Here is a 14,471-nt window from a genome sequence, read left to right as displayed (position 1 = left end):
CTGAGACTCATATTGCACTGGCAGAGTGAACAGGAGACAGGCAAGCCTGGGAGGCCGTGGCAGTGGTCCGGGCAAGAGTTAAATGAGCATAAACAGGGAAGCAGGGAGCAGGGACACAGGAGATGAACTAACGTTAAACTCTGGGCTCCTTTATCGCCTCACCTGAAAAGAGCTATCTAGTCTGTTGACTTGTGCAAAGGAGGGAAACATCCTTTAATATTTAATTGGCTTCAAACAAAGATCAAATAATTCCTAAGAGCTTTCCTTTTCAAAGGGAGGAAACTACCTGTTGAGGGAAAATGAGCCAATGGTTATGTAACTCATTATATGTGTCTATCCCATCAAGTGGTTAAACTACTTTGCAATAAAGCAGACAGAATAGAGATATTTCTGACTCATCAGACAGGCTCTGGAGACCTCCTGGGACCCTCTGATCAGAATTCCTCTTCTTCTTACCCCATAGAACCTTGGGTCCAAGCGTCTTGCCTCTGTGTTACGTATGTGCATGTTCACCAACCCACTATGAGTAGGAGACCAGAAACCTCTTCTTGTTGACTGAAATAATTTCTCTTACCTTTTCTCCCTCCCTTTCCTGAGCACCTCTGCCTGGACCTAAACATCATGATAGGTGCTGGAGATATGGAGATGAGTTCCAGGGAGTCCTGAACATGAGGAGGCTCTACTGCGGGAAGTGAGACATTTAACAAGCACTAGAAGAGACATCCAGAGAAGGCAATGGCACCCCACTCCAGTACTCTTGCCTGGAAAATTCCATGGATGGTGGAACCTAGTGGGCTGCAGTCCATGGTTTCGCTAAGAGTCGGACACGACTGAGTGACTTCACTTTCACTTTTCACTTTCATGCATTGGAGAAGGAAGTGGCAACCCACTCCAGTGTTCTTGCTTGGAGAATCCCAGGGACGGGGGAGCCTGGTGGGCTGCCGTCTATGGGGTCGCACAGAGTCGGACACGACTGAAGCGACTTAGCAGCAGCAGCGGCAGCAGCAGAAGAGACATCTATGCAGAATACAGTGGGAGGAGAGATATGGTAAGATCAGGAAATGCTCCGTCAGAGGCAACATGTGCTATGAGTCTTAAAAGACCAGCAGCCAGAGAGATGGGCAGGAGAGAGAAAAACCATTGAGTGGGAAGCATCCAGTCAGGCAGGGAGGTGTTCTTCTGTGAGGGAGGCCATCACAGCTTTGACCTCATGGGTGTTTACAGAAATACACATCCATTTCTTTTAGATCACTTTCAGAGCAGCTCCCAGCCATGCTGGCCCTGAGACATCATGGACAGGAGCCTTTCATATATTCTTATTTAATTCTTATTACAATGCTATATAATATAAACAATAAGAGGAACCCCAGTTTATAGAAAATGGAGGTTTAGCAAAGTGATAGAGATACATGCAACTGGGAAGGGAGTAGAGGGTGGGCTTGGGAATAGTCCTGGCTTACAAGTCTTTTGCTCCAGGAGGGCATACAGCCACTGCCCTCTCTCTGCTTATAATGATTGTCCTTTTGGAGTTGATTCAGGTTGGAAAATTGGGGACCCCTTTTTTGCCCTCAGCTATGTCACTTCTTTATTTCACTTACCAGAATCAGCTCAACAGTTTGTTTTTATTGAAGCATAGCTGATTTACAATGTTGTGTCAGTTTCAGTACAGCAAAGTGATGCTATTCATTCTTTTTCATATTTTTTTCCATTATAGGTTATTACAAAATATCAAATAGAGTTCCCTGTGCTATATAATAGGTCCTTGTTGCTTATCTCTATAGTAGTGTGTATATGTTAACCCCAAACTCATAATTTATCCCTTCCTGCTCCTTTCTCCTTTGGTAACCATAAGTTTGTTTTCTATGTCAATTTCTGTTTTGTAAATAAATTCATTTGTATCATATTTTAGATTCCACATGAAAAAGCAATATCATGTTACTTGTCTTTCTCTTTCTTAGTATGATAACCACTAGCTCCATTAATGTTGCTGCAGATGGCATTATTTCACTTTTTAAAATCAGCCCAATAGTTTTGACATTTGTTTGAAGAAACCTGTTATAGATAGTCAGACACACACATAGAATAAACTGTATGCACTGGACACACACATTTGGCGTAACATGGTGATGGTTAATCTAAAATGAAAGACTACCTACTATTAAGAATACAGGTTTATTTTTACTAAAATAAGTCAACTAAGATTCATTTCTCCTTACATTAGAGCCACTTACAAGTACACTGAAAGCAATGAGTAATCTTATAGAAATGGAAACACTGATACTTAAAGTTATTTTTATGTTTTTCTTTTAAAAATAATTCTTAGCTGCAGAAAACATTTTAAACATTCCTTGAACCCCATAAAACGTTGCTTTACTCCCATAACTAACATGCGTATACTTCAGTGGTACGTGACTGACATCACCAAGTCTCACCTTCAACTTGGAATTCAAGGTCGGCAGTAATTTCACTGTAATCTATGTTTCTAGTTTCATTTACAGGCTACTTGTAGAGTTCTTCCTTTTTGTCCATGCTCACTTCTCCCTACTTACTTTTAGATTTGGTCCTGCCTCCTCAATGATACCTGTTGCCATTGACAATACTGTCTGTTTTGAAAATACTCACTAGGAATCCAAAGTCTTCTTCTGACTGAAGTTCCAATCTGGCACATTGTGGAAGCATGTCTTTTGCCAGGGATGTGTCTCCCATCTTCTTTACCCTGTAGGTGAGCCTGGCTGGAGTTGATTCCCCTTCTGTACCTCTTATTTGATCCAGAACAGAAAACTCTAGTCTCGTGGAGGGCTTAGCTGGACAGACCCATTTGGTATCTGTCAAACCCACACCTTGTTACTACCTCAAACAGGAATAAGACGTGATAGTGAAAAGGTAAGGCATAAAGCAGATCAAGGTAACCCTCCTCAATGTCTTGTTTCCTTCTGTTCCTTATTAAAAATGCAAGCCAGGTCCTCAAATCTCTTTTGAATTCCAGGGGAGGACTAGGGCAGACATATGGGTTCAATAAGTGGAAGGATGTGTTTGTGACACAAGGGAAAGAGGAAACTGAAAACCAGAGCTGAACACTGCAGGGAAGGGTTATGCTGTAAATCAGCTAAGAGTCACAGAAAAGATCTTTGAAAATTCTGTGAAGCAAGAACTCAAGAGAAGGAATGCAACAGTCACCAGGTACCAACTGGATTTTCTTTTTAACGTTTAGTCAGGAGGATGATACAGACACTGTATTTTAGCAACATGTTTGTTAAAGGCTTCTACTGCATCTTTATAAAAAGGTGGTGAAATATAAGTCAAGTCAACTACCAGGCAGGTCAGTTCTATCCAAATTAGCAACTCTCTCTTACCCTACAGGGAATCCTTGCCTAGAAAACCATCTCCTGAATAATATGCTTATCAGTTTTATACTTAGCACAGACAATAAAAGATTAAATGTATAATACGTGACAGAATTAAAATTGTTTTGACAGGCTGACACCAGTAAGATTAAATTTTACATGCATAAACGTTAAGTTCTCTATTTAGGTTAATTGTTTTTTCCCTTGAGGTTGATATGATTTGGCATACAGGATTATAGGAAGATGCCACTGGGAATTGTAGTTTAAAACTCGCCCATTTTAAAATGCAATTAAATTTTTAAAAATTCCATATATATTTTCTATGTTGATTCTGATAAATAATTCAAATATTCAAAGTCTTGTTTGTTTTTTTCTGTTGAACCTCCTCTATGCTGACATAGTTCCTTGTGTGTTTTGTGATATTTGCATAGATTATACAAATACATACTTGATGAGATGTCTACAAAGGAATGTTCCCCAAAAAATATATGAATAGAAAGATGGATTTGGACCAAAGTTTTTGCTCTGAATTGGTCAGATGATCTGGGTTGAACTGGATTAAATAATAGATTAGACAAGAAAAGGGAATATTAACAAATCAGAGACTAGAATTGAAAAACTTAACTAGGATGTGGCACATAAAGACAAGGAGATGAAATATATGAAAAAATGATTTAGAGCATGGAGAATAAAATAGAAGATCTATTATGTATCTAATCTAAATCGAAAGAAAAGGAGAACAGAGGAAATACAGGAGAGGCAATAGGTGAAGAGAAAATGTCTAATCATTTTCCAGAATTGATAAAAGACATCAATTAGTACACGTAGGAAGGAGCTTGTTTACTTGGAAAAAAAAATAAAATCTGTATCTAGACATGTTATAGTAAAACTTCACAACCACAAAGACAGAAATAAGATTGAGTAAGCAGTCAGAGACATACAACAGAATAAAGTGGAAAACATGAGACTTCAACAGCAGCATAAATAAGGAGACAGCATCCTTAAAGGAGTGAAAGAAAATCACTTTTAACCTAGAATTGTGTATCCAGAAAATCAAGGATGAGATAAAGACATTTTCAAGGATTTAAATCTGATATTAAATACCTATAGACAAATCTTTACCCACGTAAGTTTTAAAGTATGTAATTTAAGAAAGATAGAAAGAAACACATAGAAAATGTCTGATATGCAAAAAAGGTATATAAAGCAAGGAAATAAAGTAATATAAATATAATATATTTATATATTACACAAATTTACAATGATAGATAATATATATTAACATATATAAATTGTATATATAAAATTATATATAACTATAAATTTAAGCAAGTATGTATTTTTAGATATTTTAATAAATTTAAACTGTATGCATTATATATAAAATAAAAAATAATATAAAGTGTGGCATTGAAAATGGGACAGATGGAAATATGCTGTATGTAAGAATTTTATAACTATGGATGAGAGGGTTCCTTGATTATTCAGGCAGGGAATCTACAGATATTGATTAATCAAAGAATTAAGTTGTTTTATATATATATATATCATGTATCTATATATAATAAAGTTTTACTTCAAGCGACCATTAAGAAAGACTATATTGCTTTCAAACTAATAGGAAAAAAAGTCAAACAGTAATCACAATCAGTTGAAACAAAGGACAGTAAAGGAAATAAAAAATTAGAAAAAGAAGAATGAATGGAAATTACAAAGAAAGATTATGGTAACAAATCTAAATGTAGTATTAATCTCCCCAAATTGGAAGTGAACTCTACTCTCTCATAAAAGTCAGAGATTGTCTGGTTTGAAAAAGAAAAACAATGTTTTTTTATGAGAAATGCCTAAAATATAAAGACATGTGAGATACTGAAACTAGAAGAATGAAAAAAGACAGTCCTATAAAATACTAACCAAAGGAATACTGAGGTAGCTATTTTAATGGAAGAAATATGAAGACTTTAGAAAAAACAATACAGTATTAAGAACACAAGTGGTTAACACCAAATGATAAAAATTAATTTCACCAGGAAGAATAAACAATCATAAAGTTGTGTGCACCTCAAAATAGCTAAAATATTTGTTGACTTATAGAAGGGAAATTCAGTATCATATTAGAGGATTTCAAAGTACTTCTCTGTTGTAGTTTGACCTAGTAGACTAAAAAATCAATTATTGCTATTTATAAGAGAAGCAATTCAAATGAAGACAAAGAACAATTCAAATTTTAAAAATATAAAAAGGATAGAAGAGATTGTAAACATACAAGCATTCATAAAATAAAAGCAAATGTAGCTATACTTCCACCAAACAAAATGACTTTAAGGAGTGAGATATTACTAAAGATATTGAGGGATATTTCATAATGATAAAAGGATCACTTCAACAGGAAGATATAAGATCCTAAATACATATATATATACCTAATGACACATTTTCAAAATATATAAAGCAAAAATTTACAGGCTAGAAGAAGAAATAGACAAATTTGCAATGATAGTTACAGATTTCAATACATCTCTCTTAGTAACTTATTGAACAGTAGAGGGAAAAAATGAATAAGTATAAAAGGATTTAGACCACACTTGTAATGAACTTGACTTAAATGGACAAAAAGAATACTATATACAACCATACCAGAATACAGGTTTTGATCATGAGACATTGATCAAAATAGATAATATTCTGGGTCATAAAATAATTCTCAGTAAATTTCAAATAAAAAATGAAATCATGAAGAGTATGACTTTTGACCACAGTGGAAATGAATTAGAAAATAGTAGAACATTTCAAGAAAATTCCTAAGTATTTGAAAATTGCACAGCACACATATGAATGACATGCATTAAAGAAGAAATCACAATAAAAATTGGAAAATATTTTAACTGAATGATAAGAAAAATTCAACAGTATATCAACTGTGAACTTCCAGATGTTCAAGCTGGATTTAGAAAACGCAGAGGAACCAGAGATCAAATTGCCAACATCTGTTGGATTATCAAAAAAGCAAAAGAATTCCAGAGAAACATCTACTTCTGCTTTATTGATTACACCAAAGCCTTTGACTGTGTGGATCACAACAAACTGTGGAAAATTCTTCAAGAGATGGGGATACCAGACCACCTTACCTGCCTCCTGAGAAATCTGTACGCAGATCAAGAAGCGACAGAACCAGACATGGAACAATGGACTGATTCCAAATTGGGAAAGGAGTATGTCAAGGCTGTATATTGTCACCCTGCTTATTTAACTTATGTGCAGAGTACATCATGTGAAATGCCAAGCACAAGCTGGAATCAAGATTGCTGGAAGAAATGTCAATAACCTTAGATACGCAGATGATACCACCCTTATGGCAGAAAGTGAAGAAGAACTAAAGAACCTCTTGATGAAAGTGAAAGAGGGGAGTGAAAGAGCTGGCTCCAAACTCAACATTCAGAAAACTAAGATCATGGCATCCGGTCCCATCCCTTCATGTCTAATAGATGGGAAAGCAATGGAAACAGTGAGAGACTTTATTTTCTTGGGCTCCAAATCACTGCAGATGGTGACTGGAGCCATGAAATTAAAAGACACTTGCTCTTTGGAAGAAAAGCTATGACCAACTTAGGCAGCATATTAAAAAGCAGAGACATTATTTTGACAACAAGTTCCATCTTGTCAAAGCTATGATTTTTCCAGTAGTCATGTATGGTTGTGAGAATTGGGCTATAAAGAAACCTGAGTGCCAACGAATTGATGCTTTTGAACTGTGGTGCTGGAGAAGACTCTTAAGAGTCCCTTGAACTGCAAGGAGATCAAACCAGTCAACCCTAAAGAAAATCAGTCCTGAATATTCCTTGGAAGGACTGATGCTGAAACTCCAATACTTTGGCCACCTGATGCAAAGAACTGACTCACTGGAAAAGACCCTGATGCTTAGAAAGATTGAAGGCAGGAGGAGAAGGGGATGACAGGATGAGATGGTTGGATGGCATCACCGACTCTATGGACATGAGTTTGAGCAAGCTCCAGGAGTTAATGATGGACAGGAAAGCCTGGCATGCTGCAGTCCATGGGGTCACAAACATTTGGACACGACTGAGTGACTGAACTGAACTCTCTGAAGGAAAATTCAACATAATAAAACTTGTGAGATGCTCCTAAAGCAGAATTTAGAGAATTTTATAGCTTTAATTTACATATTAGGCAAGACAAGACATATGGTTGAAAAAACAATCTAACCTATTCAAGAAACTAGAACAAGCATAGCAAATTCAACTGAAGAAAGAAGGGAGAAAAAATAAAGATAAACATTTCAAGAATATATTAAGCAAATATATTACAATAAAGACAAGAAATCCCTAGCAAATTACAATGATAAAAAGAGATATATCAGATGTCCCAAAGAAATTAAAAAGAGAATAAGCATATTATGAAAAACTTTATTCAACTTAGATTAAATGGACAAATTTACTAAAAACCACAATTTACCAGATTGCTATGATAAGAAATAGAAAAATCGGAATAACTCCATATGTATTAAAATATTAAATCTGTAATTTAAAATGTCTTCATACAAAAAATTACAGTTCCAAATGGCTTCAATTCTTCCAAAACTTATGGAAGAAATAACATCAATATCACATAAACTTTTCTAGAAAATAGAAAAAGAACAAACACTTTCAAATTCATTAATGACACCAGCATAACCTTTACAGCAAAACCTGACAAAGCCAATATGGACAAAAAAGAAAAATTGCAGGTCAAACTATCTCATGAACTCTGATGTAGAAATTCTTGACAAGATATTAGCACTCAAATATAGTAAGGATATGACACCACAATGTTTATTCCAGTAATTCAAGTTTTATGAACTTTTGAAAATCAATGTAGTTTAGCACATTATAGAATAAGGAAGAAAATCTATTTTCTCATCTTAATAGATGCAGAATAAGCATTTATTTCAATCCAAAAACACTAACATAAAAACTCTTAACAAACCAGTAATAGAAGGGAGCCCCCTTCATCTGATAAAGTATATATCTACCAAAAGCCTACAATAAGCATCATTATTTTTTGTTTAAACAATATTAAAACCATTTTCTCTGAGGTTGGGAAGAAAATAAAAATGACCACTGTTACCACTTCTAATCAACACTGGACTATATAAGGTTGGAAAGAAATAAAACTGTCAGTATTCACAAAAATATGATTGTACATGAAGACAATTGAAAGAATTTACAAACATACTCTTAAAATCACTGAGTTCATTTAGTTTTAATGCTGGATATAAGATCAACATACAAAAATCAATTGTGGGGCTTCCCTGGTGGCTCAGTGGTAAAGAATCTGTCTGCCAATGCAGGAGACATGAGTTTGATGCCTGGTTGAAGATCCCATGTGCTGTGGGGCAACTAAGCCTGTGTGCCACACTACTGAACCTTGGCTCCAGAGCCCAGGAACCACAACTGCTGAGCCCATGAGTTGCAACTACTGAAGCCCATGTGCCCTAGGGTTCATGCTCCGCAACAAGAGAAGCCACCACAATGAGAAGCCTGCTCACCACACCTAGAGAGCAGCCTCCACAACTTACCGCAGCTTGAGAGGACCCACATGCGGCAACGGAGACCCAGCACAGTGAAAAATAAAATGAATAAAGAAAACTATTTTAAAAAATCAGTTGTATTCTATATACTAATAACAAATAAGTAGAAAATTAAATTGCAAACAATATCATCAAATTTCCAGGAATAGCTATAAGAAAAGATGTGGATGACTTCTATACAGAAAACTTTAAATTGTGCTCAAGAATTGAAGACTTTATATTGTTAAAATGTCATTTCTCTCTAAAGTCTCCATAGAATTAATACAGTCTCAATAGAAATCCCAGCAGGTTTTATTAAATATGGAAAATGATACTCGGTTTCTAAAATTGTATGTGGAAATACAAAGTGCCAAGAACAGCTAAAGAATATTGATGAAGATGAATAAGCTGGATACTTTTTAGATATCAAGACTTATGAAGTTATAATATTTAAGATAATGTGGCAAGAGTACAAAATGGTATAGAACTCAGTGTCAAGAAATAATCCAAAGTATATATGGTAACCTGATTTACCAACAAAGTATCAGTGAAGTGGCATTTACAATAAATTGTGCTGTGTCAATTGGATTTCTGTAAATGGAAAAAAAAGGAACTGGACCCCTTCCTCACATCATATACCCAAATCAATTTGAAATGAGTCATAAATACAATATGGAAAGAAGAGAAAAAATAAAGTTTCTAGAAAAAAACATAAGCAATTACCTTCATGACCTTGGTCTAGGTAAGTGTTCTTAAATAATACACAAATCATATAATGCATGAAATATTGATAAATCTGAATTAAAATAATTAAATTAAGAATTTTTACTCATCAAAATGTACCATTAAGACATGAAACTTAGCTCAGTTGGTAAAGAATCCGCCTGCAGTGCAGGAAACTCCAGTTTGATTCCTGGGTCAGGAAGATCCACTGGAGAAGAGATAGGCTACCCACTCCAGTGTTCTGGTCTGGAAAATTCCATGGACTGTATAGTCCATGGGGTCGCAAAAAGTCAGACACGACTGAGCGACTTTCAGTTCACTTCACTTCAAGACGTGAAAAGGCAAGCCACACCTTGTAATAATAAAGGACTTATTCCCATAAAAATTCCCATAAATAAGAAAAAACTTGATAGTCCAATTAAAAGAATCTGCCAGAAGAATACTGTCTATGTTTTCTTCTAGGAGTTTTGTTTTCTTGTCTTACATTTAGGTATTTAACCCATTTGACTTTATTTTTGTATATGGTGGGAGAAAATGTTCTAATTCAATTTTTACATGTAGCTGTTCAGTTTTGCTAGTGCCATTTATTGAAGAGACTGTGTTTTCCCCCACTGTATATTCTTGCCTCCTTTGTTGTAGATGAATTGACCATACGTGTGTGGGTTTATTTCTGGGCTCTCTGTTTTGTTCCATTGGTATAGGTGTCTGTTTTTTGTTCCAGGATCATACTATTTTGATTATTGTAACTTTGTAGTATAGTCTGAAATCAGGGAACATGATACCCCAAGCTTTGTTTTTTTTTCTCAAGATTGCTTTGGCTATTCAGGCTCTGTTTTTGGTTCCAAACAAACTTTAGGACTATTAGTTCTAGTCATTTGAAAAATGTTATGGGTATTTTAATAGAGATTGCATTAAATCTGTAGATTTCTTTGGGTCATAAGGACATTTTAACCATATTAATTCTTCCAGTCTCTGAACACAGGATAATGTTTCATTTATTTCTATCATCTTCAATTTCCTTTATCAGTGTCTTAAAGTTTTCAGAGTATAGATCTTTCACTTCCTTGGTTAAGTGTATTTCCAGGTGTTTTATTATTTTTGATGAGACTATAAATGGTATTATTTTCTTGATTTCTCTTTCTCATAGCTCATTACCAATGTATAGAAATGCAACAATTTTATGCATATTAATCTTGTATCCTGCAACTTTACTGAATTCATTTATTAGTTCTAATAGTTTTTGGTGGAGTCTGGGGTTTTCTATGTGTGGTATCATGTCACTTGCAAATAGTGACAGTTTTACTTCTTCTGTTCCAATTTGAGTCCATACAGTCTTTGATATAGATCTTAGCAATATTGTTTTTTGGGTCTGTCTCTTCAGATAAAGAAAATAAAAGCAAAAATAAACAAAAGTGACCTAATCAAACTTAAATGTTTTTGCACAGTGAAGAAAATTATCAAGAAAACAAAAAAACAACCTATTTAATGGGGAAGATATATGCAAATGATACATTTGATAAGGGGTCAATATTCAAAATGTGTAAAGAACTCATACAGCTCAGTAGCAAGAAAAATAAAACAACCTGAATAAAAAATGAGCCAAGGACCCAAAAAGGCATTTTTCCAAAGAGGACATACATGTGGCCAACAAGCACATCAAAAGATGTTTAACATCAATAATCATCAGCAAAATGCAAATCAAAGCCACAATGAAATATGATCTCATACTTGTCAGAATGACTATCATCAGAAAAACAAGGAATAAAAATTGTTGGCAAGGATGAGGAGAAAAGAGAACCCTGGTACACTGTTAGTGGAAATATAACTTGGTGCAGCCACTATGGAAAACAATATGGAGGTTCCTAAAAAATTTATAAATGGAACTACCATATGATCCAGCAATTCCAATTCTGGCTATTTATTCAAAGAGAATGAAAACACTAATTAGAAAATATATGTACAACAAAGCTCTTAGCAGCTTTGTTTATAATAGCTAAGATACGGAAGCAACCTAATTGTCTATCAACAGATGAGTGGATAAAGAAGATGCGGTATCGGTAGGTACAATGGTATGTTACTTAGCCATGAAACAAAGGAAATAATGCCACTTGCAACAATGTGGGTGGACCTAGAGGGTATTATTCTTAGTGAAATATCACAAATATTCTTAGTGAAATAGTCACACATAACTGAAATAAGAAAAACAAATATTGTATTTTTTCACTTATATGTGAAATCTAAAAATAAAACAAATAAACAAATATAATGAAACAGAAACAGATTCACAGATACAGAAAAAAACTAGTGGTTACCAGTGGGGAGAGGGAGGTGGGGGTGGCAAGGTAGTTGAAGGGGATTAACAGGTACAAACTACTAGGTATAAAATAAACAGTTATGAGGATATAATGTATAGCACAGGGAATATAGCCAATATTTTATAATAACTTCATATGGAGTATGTGCTGTCCTTTGCTTAGTTGCTCAGTCGTGTCCGACTCTGCGACAGAGAGTAAAGACTGTAGCCTGGACTACATGTAGCTACTACTCCATGGGCTGTAGCCTGCCAGGCTCCTCTGTCCGTGGAATTCTCCAGGCAAAAATATTGGCGGGGGTAGCCATTCTCTTCTCCAGGGGATCTTCCCGACCCAGGGACCTAACCAGAGTCTCTGACATTGCAGGCAGATTCTTTACTATTTGAGCCACCAGAGAAGCCCCATTTCATCGATGAGGTAATTAACACTAATGGAGAAGAAAAAAAAAGCTAAACCTCATAAGGAATCAAGAAAATACACGTTGAGATGACAATGAGATATAATCTGCATGTACTAGATGGACAAATATTTACAGTCTGAAAATACCAAGTCAAGTGTTAGCAAGGATGTGGACAACCAGTGTTAGGAGTATAAAGTGTTCAACCACTTTGGAAAACAATCTGGCAATATAATGCATATGTGAACCATTTTATACTATAGCGCAGCAATTTTATTCCTATATACTCTGCATAAAAATTCTTGCACACATGCATTGAAAGACCTTTCCAGAATGTTCATAAAAGCAGTAAGCAACAAGCTGGAAACTTAAATGTCTACTTAAAAATGGACAGAAATAAATTATGGTATATTTATACAATGGCAATACAAACTTGAGAACAAATGAGAGTTACAAGAGAGTGGATGAATCTTGCAGTAAAAAGCAAGATTGAAAGACTAGACACAATGTTGTAACAGTTTTACATTTATTAATATATAAAACAAAAACTGTATTATTTGTTGATATGTCTATGTGTATTAATAATACAACTATTTAGAAATCAAGAGAATGGAAAATCAAAACTCCAAGACGATAAAAGGAATGTTCAGGTAGCTTCAAGGGTCATGGCAATATTTTCCTTATGTTTGCTTCATAATTTATAGATTTGTCACTTATTATTTAGTACATCTCAAATATTTTGTACACTGTGAATATGATATAATAGAACATGACAAATATTCTCATAGAAGTTGCTACCTATATGGTTAAGTTTCTGCCAGGAAGTATATGATGACTGAAGAGATTCCAGACAGACCCTGTGGTGTCTACCTGACTTTCCCTCTTACTAGCTTCATGAGCCTGGCAAAGTTACTGAAGTACTCTGTGTCTCAGTTTTCACATCTGTAAAAGGGGAGCGTTAAAAGAAATTATCTGTTTATTTTGGTCATCGTGAGGATGAAATGCATTTATAAATATAAAGCATTTAGAAAAGTGCCCGGTCCATGGCAAGCTGTGTGTCTGCTCTCATCTTCATCACTCTGGGGACTGTATGCACAAACTGTCCTAGTCTCAGCTTATTTATTTTCACAATGGGATCATTGGATTATTGTGAAATAATAAAAATAAGAAAAATGACAAAGAACTCATTAGATAGTAGATGAAATACAATTATAAAGATTTGACTCAGTGTCATTGATTGCCTGTATTTGGTTTTGAAATGAAAGAACTAGTCACATGGCAAAGAATGAAAGATGCTAATCCTTGAGATGATTTATGTAGTGAGCAATGACCTTCTTGTATGTGTAGCTAGCCATGGCATGTATTAGCTTTTTACTAACATCCCTGTTGGAATTCAATTTGAAATCCTGATATGACATCTCTCTTAATATTTTATTAAATTACATTTTGAAGTTATATTATTTCTGAAAATATGGGTAAGTCTATAATCCTATCCAGTCAGAGATAAGCACATTTCACAGTTTCACATAGTGTTTTCCAGCCCTTTTTCTAGGTTTAAAAATTGAAATTGAGATCACACAATTAAATAATTAGGTGGAAGAGCAGACAATGTAGGAGGGGAATTCCAGAGTGTCCACATGTTCAAAAAGGTAATGGTTATGGTTCCTGTAGAGGTCCTAACCAGCAGCTACTCACCTTTGCTGATATTATGCCATTTTGCCCTCTGCAACCAGGTGATCTTCCGATGCCAGGTGCTGGCCAGGTGGGGTGATTCAGGAGCCTGGGATACTCCACCTGAGGACACCTTTTCTCAAAGAGTTCTTTTCCCTCATATTCTAATAGAGACAAAACCATTTTACATGTGTTTCATGGAAACAAAAGGTTGGGGGGGATATTTTATTTTTAAGATAAATATATGGTCAATTTTTATAGACCTTTGGTAACCATCAGTTGGATTCTCAGCAGCTTAATTAAGCTGTCGAGTTTAAGGCAGGCTATAGTCATCTCATTTAGCCTCCTTTTAGTAGTTGAATCACAAAAGTCAGAACCCAAAATGCCTTTCCCTTTTTTGCGTGTGGTATAGCATTTGTCAATATTAAATTTAATTTGTGCTAAGAGCAGCTCACTAA

This window comes from Moschus berezovskii, chromosome 4, assembly GCF_049115385.1.
Source record: "Moschus berezovskii isolate FMDL1 chromosome 4, NW_MosBer_1.0, whole genome shotgun sequence".
Taxonomy (NCBI): Eukaryota; Metazoa; Chordata; class Mammalia; order Artiodactyla; family Moschidae; genus Moschus; species Moschus berezovskii.
Note: the sequence above shows the minus strand (reverse complement) of the source record.